The sequence below is a fragment of the Rutilus rutilus genome (assembly GCF_951802725.1).
Source record: "Rutilus rutilus genome assembly, chromosome: 16".
Lineage (NCBI taxonomy): Eukaryota > Metazoa > Chordata > Actinopteri > Cypriniformes > Leuciscidae > Rutilus > Rutilus rutilus.
In genome coordinates, this window is record NC_140224.1 from 6,319,340 (window position 1) to 6,332,690 (window position 13,351).

Below are 13,351 nucleotides of genomic sequence, written 5' to 3' on the forward strand. Positions count from 1 at the left end.
ACTAAAGTTGACTAAAAAGAGGAATAAAAAATCATCTTTTGGAAACTGAACTTAATGGCTTAATTTAAAAAATTAGGAAAAATCCAACCTTTAAGGACACCAATTTTCTTTGTGAATGAATAATGTATCGTAAATAAATAAATGTTCTTCCTTAAAATACAGGGTGCATAAGTTTGGACACCCCTATGTTAAATTCCCATAGAGGCAGGCAGATTTTTATTTTTAAGTATTTAAAAATGCATCCTGATAAAGTTCCCTTGGCCTTTGGAATTAAAATAGCCCCACATCATCACATAGCCTTCACCATACCTAGAGATTGGCATGGGGTACTTTCCATAAGATCATCTCTCAATGCAAATCAAACTAGCTTTTAGGCTAACTGAAATAAAACCATGCCAATCTCTAGGTATGGTGAAGGCTATGTGATGATGTGGGGCTATTTTAATTCCAAAGGCCAAGGGAACTTTATCAGGATGCATAGTATCCAAAAAAAATTTTTTTTTAAATACTTAAAGGAGTCATAATGTAGAAATTTCACTTTTCCACGAGAATCAATGTATGTTATGATTGCATAATGATTGTACACTGGCCGGGAAGCCGATATTTAAAAGTGAAGCGTTTGTTTACCTCAGGGTTTGTAAAATAGGCCACGTGCACGCGCACGAAAAAACGAGATTTTGATTTCTTCCCCCTCTTGACGTCAAGACGGGGGAGGATATACCAAATATGGACACCGCAAACCTATGCCGCGGGAAGCCCGCCCCTCTCCCCCTCAGATTCAGTTTAGTCGACTCGAGAAAGATGGAGAAACCGAGTGTAGCCTACACTTGAGATGCTCTGTGGGTGACTGCCACAAACAACATGCAAATGTGTTTTATCTACCAAAAACGGACGAAACTATCAGGGAACAGTGGAGGAAATTCATTTTTAATGACGCTGTCCCAACAACTCTTTCAAGTGGCGTATCGTTAGGTGTGTGTGCTAAACATTTTACACCGGAATCATTTACAAATTTGGGGCAATATCAGGCGAACTTGGCCTCGAAGCTCTGTTTGGGAAAAGGTGCCATCCCAACCATCAGGGACTTGCCAGAAATTGAAAAGGTAAGACTGTGTTTTTATTGCTCTACTGTGGTTAACAAATAGCAGCTAACAGCTAATGCGGCTATTGTATGTAACGTTACCTTCGAGGTAAACACGGGAATGGACTCTACGAATGCTAGCCACATCTTTCCACTTTGTTTTACACTAGCAGCTACAGTAGTGACGGTACAGGAGTCCATGCTCAGTGGCTAAAACTGTTTAAATGCAAGTATAACATCACGTTGCATGTCTAAAGAAGAAACATATTGAATGTCTAAATAACCACAACGTGAAACAAGGCAAAAACACCACATGATAGTAAAAATCTCAAAACCACTGTAAGCTGATAAAAAAAAAAAAAAAAAACTACATCTCCGTTAATGTAATCTACATTAAATAAAAGGTAAATTTATGTGGGAGAAAATAGCAACACACGTTTTTGCTCGAACTGATGTTAATGTATGTCTCAGTCAAAATGATTGTCTTTACCATTCAGAGACATCTTGATGTAGACGTGCATCCAACAACTCTACATCTTCCCTTTCCAGCTCTGGTTCAGAGTCCGGCTCAAACATGTACGGTTGAATCCCATATGTCGCGGCCGGGTCGGGTTCTGACAACTTGCGCCATGTCAGTTTGTAATGATGCTGAAGTTACCTGCGGTGTCAACCCCCCTCCTTCCTGCAACCAATCAACGCGCCCCTCATTTGCATTATTATAATGACCGTCCACGACAGCCAAAACATCGCATCAGATCTCGCGAGACAATAATGCCTTTAGAAATAAGGGTCTGAGGGGCTCTGTGGTGATTTTTTTTCCACTTTTCTTTTTTAGAAGTGCCTGAAAGACTATAATAGAGCATTGGGTACCAAAGTTAAAACAACATTATGACTCCTTTAAAAATAAAAATCTGCCTGCCTCTATGGGAATTTAACATAGGGGTGTCCAAACTTATGCACCATGTATTTTAAGGAAGAACATTTATTTATTTACGATACATTATTCATTCACAAAGAAAATTGGTGTCCTTAAAGGTTGGATTTTTCCTAATTTTTTTAATTAAGGCATTAAGTTCAATTTCCAAAATATGATTTTTTATTCCTCTTTTTAGTCAACTTTAGCATGGGTGTATTCACTTATGCATTGCACTGTATATATATATATATATATATATATATATATATATATATATATATAAAAATATATATATATAACACAGCACAATGCAATGCGTAAATAACAATACAGGTAAAACACCTGTAAAAAAGCAATATGGAATTGTGCCCTATTTTTATGGACTTTTTTTTTTTTTTATGTGTGTGACACAAAAAGTATAACAAATAAAAAGCACTGAAAGTATCATAAAAGTTGTCCATAGGACTCAAACACAGTAGGTCATGCCTTCTGATGTTATAGATTTGTGTGAGAAACAGATAAAAAATTAAATCGGTATTCACCAAAACAATTGCCGCCTCCAGTGAGCTGAGATCCCTATCAGTGAGTCAGACTAGTTTTGTGAACTTAATCAACAGATTATTGGAAATATTCAAATACAGTCATACGAGTTTGGAACGACATGCAGGGGAGTAAATGACATCTGCACAAATCTGCATATTTGTGCATATATTTACCCATTTTACCTTTTATAAAGGGCATTTTTTCCCCCTAATCTTATTAAATGTAGGCTGTACTTCATATTTCATTTTAAATACTTAAATTTGACCAATAAATTCAGTTAGAATAATAAGACATTATAGGGCTCTTACCATTCAAATTAAATAATTTACACTGAAAAATTCTAACTGCATTAAACAATGTTATGAGATTTTTTTTTATATATTTTGAATATACAAATAATTTTTTTTGGAAAGAACGATACTTTTATCGTTACGATACCTGCCGCCAGTTCACTCAAGAATGAGGCAGTTGTTTATGAACGAGTCATTGAATCTTTGACTCAACCGATTTGTTCAAAACGCTGAAAACACTGTTGAGAGCTGCTGTGAGATGCGCTATAGTTCTGCTGCAATCTTTGTTTGGAATAATTGCGTCTAAAATGTAAGTGACTTTGTTTATTGTACTGTTGTGTGAAATCAGTGTCACATTTTCAATCACGATGGTATTCAGGAAAACAACACCTGGTCATTTAAAATGGTTAAAATATTTAAAACTCCACATTTTGAAAGATTACCTCTTTCAAATAAAGTTTTTCTTTTTGTGTGCTGCGCTCATTTGTTTCGATTTCTTCTCTAGGGGCTGTGCGAGTCTCAACAGCACAACCTTGTAACCGTCAGTACATATATTATCCACCATTATCGCCACTTACACTAAATATAATAAAATCAGAGGCATTCTAGTTATTGACGTTTTAATCAGGCTTCGTGTCCAGTCGGGCAAGTAAAATTATTTCACTTGCCCCTTAAAAAAAAATCCTTCTCTCCTCAAGCTCTTTACTACACACTAGTTAGCTCCCTGTCACGTGATAATGGAGCGCAGTGAAAGGGAGTGATTGGCGGCTAATATTAACCAACCTAAAGTTAAGAGGGTAAAGAAGATGAAGTTGAATTGGTTATGTGATAGAACGGTCAGCTCACAGCAGGCACATACTGTGCAGTAATTATCAAAAGTTTTGTAGAGTAATGAAAACAGGTCGCGCCTCAACAATTATTTGCACTCGCACAAATGCTCCTAAAATATATTTTGAGGGCGCACAGATTACATTTCTGGAGCGTATGGGACCAAAATGGTCGCAATTTTGAACCTTGTCATAACAATAAATCTCGTTTTTATCTTTTCAACACTTCTGTTACGGTCAGTGGGCCTTTCAAAACATTTCTGACCCCGTATTCTTGTACAAACCTAGATAAAGCAGGTGAAAGCATGTGACACACAATACCGGTGGGATTTAGAGAGATGATGGTTTTGTTCAGTCTCACACCTTCTGTTTGCTTCGCATAGGAGAAGCTGTTCAGTAACTTAAAACCACCTGTGTTAACAAAGGCCGTTTGAGTTCTATTATGGGTTAAAGAAATCAGGTGTGTATTTTTATTAGGTTCCTTTTTACAGAAAGTTTCATTTGATTGCTATAAAAAGCAAAAAGTGAAGTGTGCGCTGTACTCAAATAGAAACCTGACATCATTTCTAAAGTAAATCCAGCAGTAGTTATAGCAGCTGCTTTGCAAATAAATGGTATGAGTAATTTTCAGATGAAATATCACTTATTCCTTGTCGCCGATTGTGTATTATTATGAGTAACCAAGCAACTGGATAAAGGAGTAAAGCAACTTCCTAAACTTACATGTGATCTTTTTTTTATTCCTTGAATGAGTAAATTGGAGCAGTTACTTAGGAAAAACAGCCAAGAGGTCTCCAGCATTCAACTCTTTCAATACTGTTTAAAAATAATTTTTCAGGATTCACCTTATGAAGCTGGTTAAGAAAACAGAAAGATTGTGCAAAGAGCTAGAATCAAAAAGCGGCGACTTCTGGTTGAACATTTGTCACTACATAATTCCCTTACTGTTATATAGTAGTTTTGATAAGTTTACCATTATTCTAACACTTATAAAGTGTTCAAACGTTTCACCGGTAGTATAGCCATCTGGGGAAACGGCAGTGCAGTAAAAAATGTGACTTGAGAGGAAGTGGGAGGGTGGTGAGAGAAACCTTTTCTGTCACCGCAAATTGTGAGCTCGATGTGGTTGCATAAGTTTAAATAAAACTATTGTGCAAATGTTTAGGTCAGTGACTACTTCCTAATACTATATGCACTAAAAAGAATCGCCTGATGATCCGGGGCCAGCGTGAACATTGCTCGGGACAGTTGACAGGCCTGTCACTTGCCCGATCGAGCCGGTGTTGCATTGTCATGGAACTTTAGCAGTTGCATGTGTAGCAAATTAACTCAAAGGGAAATATGAATAATTTATACAAATTTAGATCCGCTGTACAATCAACTAGGGCTGCACAATTTGGGGTAAAAATCTACTTGCAATTTTTCTGGTTTGCGATTTTAAAATGTGATTTTTGTCATGCTCAAAGTCTAGTGTGACCACAGCTTTTGGCCTTAACTTAATATTATGATCATTTAATTTAGGATTTTCAACAAATTCATATTACAGAAGCAAATCTCAAAGGGGTCCTATCATGCTTTTCCACATTTTCAACTTTAATTAGTCTGTAATGTTGCTGTTTGAGCATGAAAAAGATCTGCAAGGTTACTCCAAAGGGAGATATTTTATTTAAAGGTGCTCTAAGTGATGTTGGGTGATGTCACTTCTTGGTATTGTAACAAACAAACAAAACGGAGGCTTGCTAGACCCTCCCTCCTCCTCATCCGCGCACTAACCCCCTTCCCCTTTGTGGAGCCTGTGGTGTCTACAGAGACCGCGTTTTTTTACAGTGTGTTCAGGGGACAGGCAGCTAGCAGATAGTGAGATGTTGTTTGCTGCATGTGACAAAAAATGTTTTGGCCTAAAAAACACGTGACATCGCTTAGAGCACCTTTAACAGGATCCACTTACCAAGAACTACAACAAAACGGCTCGTTTGGACTACAATGTGTTTTTCCCGGGCTTTGTGAAGTAATAATGTGGCTCATTTAAATACATTTGAAGGCTCATTTGTTTGACCTTTCTAAGGCTGATGAACTTACTGACGACTGCTCACATCTTGGGAGTTCAATGCGGGGTTTGCAAAACGCTTGCTCTTGAAAGATGGGACAGTACCCAGTTTATTTGGACCAGCTTGCTCCTCAGAATCACAACCTGTAAGTATGATTAATTATTGATTGATGTATATTCTACCGGGTGTTCAAAATGCGTAGTTTTGTGTTTAATTTGTGTACGTTTCTAGCTAACCGGCTAACTCACGTCTTACTGAAATACTTATGCAAATATTACCTAATATTGATCCACTTTTACTTAAAACTGTGCCTATTAATGCAGATTGTCTGTCGTTCTTACTACTTTGAGTGATGATGAAGGATTGAGCAAGATTTGTTTTACAAACTTTGTTACATCAGTCATCACGTTAGTGCTCCGCTAACTTATGCGCTGTTATTGATAAGGGTCCCACATGTGCACTGCAGTAAATTAGAAATATACACATTGGTTTGTTGATGAACATACACTTGTTAATGCTGATGGTGAGGAATTACATACATTAATACATTATCTCATAATGTACCTCAAACTGAGTAGTGTATCACTGAGAATCGTCCTGCTCAAGTCGTCCTTGCGATGGAGGTTCGGGTTGAAATACTAGTTCTTCCAATGTTTCATCATCGGATTCGATATGGGAGAATCAACGTCATCATTACTGTCTTTAACAGTGTGTACAATCACTGAGGACTGAGGAAGCTTCCGGATCTGAAGTTCAGTTATGATAATGGACGTTTTGCTTCCGACAAGGTAGACCAGTCGTAACAGACTGGGCCATCTGGCCAATCAGAGCGGAGATAGAAGTTTTGATAAGCTCAATAGAAAAGGTAAAGCCTATTCTAATTGGTAAGTTTTACCTTCGCTCACTCACGAAGACAAAGACAGAGTCGTCAAGAGTTACCGAAAATGTGTCTGTGGTGCCTGGCATTTTCCGTACTGTGGAGTCTGCACAGTGACGGCTCATAATTGCCTCCGTAATGTTGGTCGTAATTTGGGGACTAACTGTAATATCATATGTCTGTAATTATTTACTAGTATTTTGTCATCAAAGCGCAGTGTTTTGTCATCATTGTCATCACGTATTTTGACATCAAAGCGCAGCACATCATCTGTGTCTTCCAAAAGTCTCACCACCATCAGACATCGCTGCTCTTCACCTTGTATAATTAATAAGTGTTACGTCATTCTTGAACAAAGCTATTATAATGTAAAGCAATTATCGAACAAAGCTGTCGTAATGAGGTTTTTACTGCTGGCTTTCAAAAACGTTTGAAGTTATGACCCCAGTGGGGTTATCCTTAAAGGGATAGTTCACCCAAAAATGAGAATTCTGTCAGTTATTACTCACCCTCATGTTGCTCCAACCCTGTAAGACCTTCGTTCATCTTCGGAACACAAATGAAGATATTTTTGATGAAATCTGAGAGCGCAGCGCTTCTGTGTTGTACGTCACACGCATCACACACATGACCAGCGTCGGCCAATAGTGAGCCTACGTGGTGACGTACAACACATAAGCGCTGCGCTGTTACACTACGCGAATTTATTCAGGCCCACACAGTTCGTGCAAAAAGTATTCTCGTCGCTTGATAAACTTGTGGTTGAGCCACTGTAGTCACTTGGACTATTTTAACAATGTCTTTAAAGGGGTGGTATAACGCCCTTTTCACAAGATGTAAAATAAGTCTTTGATGTCCCCAGAGTGTGTATGTGAAGTTTTAGCTCAAAATACCCCACAGATATTTTATATAGCATGTTAAAATTGTCACTTTTTGAGGGTGAGCAAAAACGCACCGTTTTGTGTCTGTTCCTTTAAATGCAAATGAGCTGCTGCTTCCGGCACAGAGGGCGGAGCTTCAACAGCTTGCACTCACACAGATATGCACTGAAAATTTCAAAAACTTTTATGTTCAAACCGGATTCAGACAATGATAGAGAGACTCAAGAAGAAGTGACAACATGTAGAATGCAACAGGACATTTCCGAATGGTTAGTTGATGAATTTATGTAGCTGATGTGTAGTTATCTTCTAGTCATTGATTAGCATATTTGTCTTGATAATCTATAAATCGTGTTCAGGGGGCGGGGTTTATGTAAATTGTAGGGTTGGTGATGTCACTAACCCGGGAGGAATGTCGTGTAGTCCCTACCAGCCGTTTGTTGTAGTCCTTAAAAAGCCATTTCTTTAAAAGCAAATATCTCCCTTTGCTTTGAACTTTGAGCATTGTAACTTTGCAGATGTTGTTTATGCTCAAACAGCAACATTACACACTAACTAAAGTTAAAAAAGTGAAATCATGATCAACTTTAATAACTTTTCTGGGCCGGCAAGTTTCAATCCCATAGAAGCCTATGGAGGAGTGAGACAGCTCTCAGATATATCTTAATTTGTGTTCCGAAGACGAACGAAAGTCTTACGGGGTTGGAACAACATGAGGATGAGTGATTACTGACAGAATTTTCCTTTTTGGGTGAACTATCCGTTTAAGTTAAGACAGTTTTTAGAAGTTTTTTTTTTTTTTTTAGAGTTACGATGCTATTATAATACCCTTATCCTATCTGTAGATAAGATAAAATACTGCACTTAGGAAATCTTATTCTGTAATAGCTTTTTTCCTAAATGGGGTCCTAACTGAAATTGCCATGGTTGCCAAACTAAAATAGGATTCTAAAGTTAGGATCTCTCTGTAATACGCCGCCGCCTGTTCTGCATCTGGGTGTTAGTTGGGTGAGGGGCTGGTTGGTTCACCACACACTGTTTGAAAAGTGCTGTTTGAGCAACACCTCCATCCGAATAGCTGGGACCATCACATCTTTCAAGAAACTCTTTCACAAGCACTTAACCACCCCACACCCTTAAAACAACACACACACACAAGTTCTCTGCATTTCAACTCTTTAGCTTCCTTACTAAATCTAGTTGTCAAATAAACCTGGCATTGTATTTAACGAATATTGTTGGCTCCTTGACGAATTGCTTTATTCCTCTCTTGCAAGCCATTTTGGATAAAAGCATCTGCTAAATACATAAATCTATATATCTCATAAAAGTACAGCATGTGCCTAGAAAGCCGCTTCTTAGACAGCATGCAAATACTAAATTGAGTTCACTCTAAATTGTCAACATACCCGTATTGTATTGGTGAGTATCCTCGTAAACATCGACGGTTATGTCTTAGGTGAACAGTTGAGAAATAAAACATATGTGTAACAGTATTAGATCCGTGCATAGGTCTTAAAGTGACAGCAGCCTAAAGACAAAAAAAAGCTTGCTGCTCTTGATTTACATCATTTTTGTAACTTAATTGAGGATTAATCTATATTTAATTTATACAGTGAAGACTGTTAAGACCTACGGTTAGACCTCCCTGAAAAACCTGAAAAAAAGTACTGTTTATTTCATTTGTATTTTTTTTGTTTCTACTCCTCTATTGATTTGTGCTGTTTTGTTTTTAATTTATTACTGACTGTTTACTTGTCTTTAAAAAAATATTAAGTATAGGCTAGGTTTTGGTGTCATAACCTTATTTATTAAGGTGGGTCAAAAACAACAGAAACAATAACTAGGCCTATTTTATTTTATTTATTACTGTTGTTTTTGTGGTGTGGCCAGTAAAAATGTTGGCAGAACAAGTAAAAATTTTAACCATTAACCTCAGCATTGATGTATGTAGTGTTTTTCTTCTAAACCACTAGATGAAACAGAAACTCACCGCAGCTCTTTTCTAAACATCCGCAGTTCACTATACATTAGTGATAGGAATAGTTCACCCAAGAATGAAGATTATCATAATTTGCAACCATCAAGTTGTTCCAAATCTGTACGAGTTTATTTCCTCTGTTGAACACACAGAATGTTGGTAACCAGGCAGTTGATGGTGGTAGCCACTGACTTCCACAGAAGAAAAAAAAAAGCCATTTACTTTCACTTTTTTTTTTCTTCTGTGGAAGTCAGTGGCTACCACCATCAACTGTCTGGTAACCAACATTCTTTACAATATCTTCTTTTGTGTTCAGCAGAAGAAGGAAACTCACCGGTTTGGATCAACTTGAGAGTTGATTCCCTGCAGCAGGAATAATTCTTACTCAAAGTTGAACTCAAAAGTTGGCAGCCCTGTTTGAAGTAAGTTTTAGGTTTCCTGAACAACTTTTACGAAATTCACTTTAAGTTAATGTTAGATCCTTTGCTTATCAGTTAAAAGGATAAGAGAAATAAGAGAGTCCCTGTAGCCTAACGGTCATATGTTCACAAATGTGCTAGTAATACACACAGTGCAGTCATGGTGTGATGTGATCAGAAATCATGGAATTCATCATTCATGTTTTTTGATGCCAAGTTAGGCTTATACTCTAATTTTCTGTCATGGTCTCTGAACCCCCTGGCCCTGAATTAGCCTGGCCACCCCATGTATAAAACCACCACTGTTGTTAGTCACCGAACAGCTGAGCAGTTCTGTTCTGGAAAAACGAATGCCTGGAGTTAATGTATAGCTTTGCTCATATCAGTTAATGTTCTAAAGAAGCACATGAGATTATATGACTCTGAGCAGGTGACCAGCTCAAATGATGATTGTTATGGAGTGTACAGATTTTCCATTTTCTAACATAGTTCCATATCTTTATTTAGATGTTATTTAGATGTTTAGATGTAGAAAGACTTTCCCTTTCTAGTTGCCCATTGACATTTATCTATTTGGCAGGCATCTTTATACTCGGTTCATTCAAGGTATAAATTCTGAGGGCTGTCAGAAGTTGTCTCATTAAACTATAAAATTCAAACCTAAAATGATTTGATGTTATCTTTTGCTTTGACAACAGAATTTTTTGTGGGGTTGGTTTGTACTTTCAGTTAATTATCATCCTTGGGTTTTGACCACATTGTTATGGTAGATTGCTTGTTCAAATGGATTACTCATTCAGAGTTTTAGAAATAATGTCTCAACGCCCTGAAAACTCTTCCTCAATCCTGGACTGTAGTTTGTTCTTGTTTCTGAGAGGTTGCTTAGCACTTAATGTAAGATACATGGCATGTGCAGTCATAATACTATAGAGAGACAGAATAAATTGGTCTTGAGAACTTTATTAGGCCATTAGTCAGCAGTTACCACTGGTGTTTGACAATTACTGTCACATTCTCAGCCTGGTTATCTTCACTTTTTTACCCCTCTGTCTGTGAAGAAAAGGCTTCTGTACATGTGTCATTCAAAACACATGGTTTTGTAAGTTAAATTTAAATGAAGAAGCCAGAATGAATATGTTTTATGTCGTTAAGCTTCTAGTAAGGATGTGTAATATTTTTCAATCTATTAAATTTAAATAATAAACGATAATGAAAAACTGACTGTCCATTTATCCTGCTTATTGAATGATTAATACAACTAAAAAAGCTTTCTTCCTCTATTTTAAGTTTTCTCTCATTCATCTCTTTATTTATTTTTTTGCTTTAACTTGCTTTAAAACCATTTCTAGACATATAGGGTGAATTCAGGTTGATTCCAAGTAATCTTAATGGCAAAAAGTGTTCCAATCACCTCGAATTCACCCCTTTTAAAGGGGTCATGACATGGATTTTTTATTATTTTAATATGTTTCCAAATATACATGTGTAATCCTCATTCTGACCCTCTGTCTGAAATGATCAGTTTTTAAGGGGCGGCTCTTTTAAAGGATAATTCCGGTATTTAACACTTTGAGTCTATTTTGTAGTTTGTTTTGGATGAACAAGAGTGGTGGACAAAGAAATTTTGACAATGGTTCCTGTCTCGACTTTTTGACTATTTCAGAATTGCCCATGACCGCTTTAGAATGGGAGTCTATGGCCATGCACAAACATGTCCTTAAAACAACCCTTAACGTTCGTTTTCAAAACTGTTCAACTCACCGAGTGGTTAGTGGTGTTCGTTGATGATTAAAAACGAATATATCGGCGCAATGTATGATTTCAATCCGTTTATTTTTCTATGGTGGAACTATTTTTTTCAGATACCTCACAACCGCGTATAAACTTCCGCTCGATATTTGAGTCTGAAGCGTCTTTTCCGTTCCCGGTAGCGCAGTAATATCAACGAGCAATGAGTCCTCCAACAGAAATCAATGGGATTTTATAAAATGCCAAATAAAACACGACAGAAACTGTATTTCGCTACTCTACTTGTTTTGGAACATCAGCGAACACCACTAACCACTCGGTGAGTTGCACAGTTTTGAAAACGAACGTTAAGGGTTGTTTTAAAGGGACAATGTGTAGCTTTTTAGGTATTTTATTATCTAAAATCAATATATTTATTCATAAATATGCCCTCAATGGTGTACAAATACCTATGCCAATGATCAGACTAATCCTCGTAAACGAAGAATTTATTATCTTTATATACATGGGACGGGTAGGTCCACGGAGGCTTCCATGTAGTTCCGCCATCTTGAAAAACTATAATAGCAGAGAGGGACAAAAAGTACTAGGCCAACGCGTTTCCATAACGCGTTTTTGTTCAGAACCAGCGTCACGTGACTGAAACCAGCAGAAGCGGAGGAGCAGAGCAGTGAGAGGCTCTTGTCACTGCCCCGGCAAGTTTAAAAGGCTGCACTGTACGGTTATTTATACACCGTTCATTCATACATATGCTGAGTCACAGGATAAGGAGTCCTCGTCGTCGAAAAAGTCCAACATAGACCGTAAAAGGAAACGTGACCGGAGATTACAAAAACAAGGGTTAATGTCGGGATTGTTAATGCAGGAGAAAGCTTTCAAAAGAGACGCTGAAGTTGCCTGCTTTCTTCTCGGCAGGTAAGTCAATGTTACGGTCTTAATTACAAGCTTTTTTTTCATTGCTTGGTTGTGTACTTTATTATATAGACAGTAGAACATTTATAGTTCTACTATCTATTATCTATTCTATTTATAGTAAGTTAAACAGGCTCTTTGATGAATAGCAGCTATTGAATAAAGTAACGTTAGAGAAGGCGCTGATGATGATGATATCTAACAATGCACGTACTTCAAAAAATATAACGAGTAAAGAAGGCATTACTACTAATTACCATAGTTAATGTTTTTCTCAGTCAGTAATTCATACTGTAACATTCTTTTTTTCGTTGTTTCAAGTTTCAGGTTGTTTGAAATAACAAACCTGTTCACCCGAAGGAAAACTCGAAGTGCTATTATAAAACATCCTGTCATAGCTTTTTGGTACATAACGGCTACCGTAGATGCAACGCGCATTTGAAAAAGTGAGGCGCTGGAGAGCATTATTCGTTTGAATGCAAAATACAATTTCACCACTAGATGGGAGAAATTCCTACACATTGTCCCTTTAAGGACATGTTTGTGCATGGCCATAGACTCCCATTCTAAAGCGGTCATGGGCAATTCTAAAATAGTCAAAAAGTCGAGACAGGAACCATTGTCAATTTCTTTGTCCACCACTCTTGTTCATCCAAAACAAACTACAAAATAGACTCAAAGTGTTAAATACCGGAATTATTAGGCTTGTCAGTTAACGGCCGCTGTTTTGATTTGAAAACGTCATTGCATAGGAAACAGTATCAGCGCCCATCGCTATTGCACAAGAGTAAGCTGACTGCTTCATCTGTCAACAAAAGTTTCTTTTC

General features: G+C 37.4%; 1 protein-coding gene across 3 annotated transcripts in view; it reads left to right on the plus strand.

Moving 5' to 3' along the window:
- The window catches only part of sgms1b (sphingomyelin synthase 1b), a 35,725-nt gene that overhangs the window by 11,821 nt on the left and 10,553 nt on the right, over positions 1-13,351 (plus strand). The window lies entirely within an intron of this gene.